This window comes from Montipora foliosa, chromosome 3 (genome assembly GCF_036669935.1).
Source record: "Montipora foliosa isolate CH-2021 chromosome 3, ASM3666993v2, whole genome shotgun sequence".
NCBI classification, from domain to species: domain Eukaryota; kingdom Metazoa; phylum Cnidaria; class Anthozoa; order Scleractinia; family Acroporidae; genus Montipora; species Montipora foliosa.
The window spans coordinates 32,095,893-32,096,977 of record NC_090871.1 but is presented as its reverse complement, the minus strand read 5'-3'; positions in this window follow the sequence as shown (position 1 = coordinate 32,096,977).

Sequence of the window (1,085 nt, the reverse complement as noted above, 5' to 3'; positions counted from 1 at the left end):
TTGGTTGGTTATACTTGTAAGGGGGGACATTGCAGGTTTTACTCCAGTGACCTGGCCATCCGCATGTGAAACATATGTCTTGTGGATGAGGGTGTCGACGGCCTTGCGGCAAAAGAAAACATAAACAAAAATTAATTGAAAAAGATTCTCTTAAAATAATAAAATCTACCGCCAAGAAGTACTTAGAGGAGCGATGGCTGGATAATGAAAATTCTGGTACGCGTAGAATAAATACTCTCACTAATGAGATGCAACCAAAAAAGCACATACGCACGTGTAAACTCCCATCATGAAGAGAGCAATGCGTTAAGCGCAGTCCATAAGAAAATACATTGATTTGCACTAGTGCAGTATAACTTCAATCAACCGATCGACACACCCACAATGTAAAGAGCCTTGTTATGACGTATGGATAGCCCAACAGAATTGTAAGTAGAATTTCGCTGCGGAATTTCAGCCTTTAAAGTGTAATTTCATATTTAAAACGCAAATATTTTATTTCCTTTGCAGTTTAAAAGGCCCAAACCCCTTAGAAGTGCTAACGTTAGGCCTAATAAGGCATAACACAGTATTGACTTCAAAAGGGTTTGTGCTTTTCAACAGTTACATTATAACCTTGGTCTGTATTTTATCCCTGATCTGCAATCTGCAGTTTATACTGACCAACTCGAAAATCCAACTCGAAAATCCTAACTCGAAAATCCAACTCGAAAATCCAACTCGAAATCCAACTCGAAATCCAACTCGAAATCCAACTCGAAATCCTAACTCGGTAAATAGGCAACTTCTCTAATTACGCTGTAATTACTTTTAGACACATATCAGATGAGATTTCAAGTCAAGCTGTAAAAATAGTAGGTCATTTCGTCAAATAATCGATAAAGGCGGGAAGCTCCTTAGATTACATCCCGTTGTTTTAAAACAATAGGGGCAATAGTAAGTCCATCTTATTCTATTCAACTTCGTGAATTTCTAGCGCCGTGTATGTGAATCAAATTTTTACCATTACATCGCATGACGCAACCATCCTGCCTATGACGGCCAGACAGAGAAGTAATTTAGCGCGGCCGAGAATTTCTCAATAC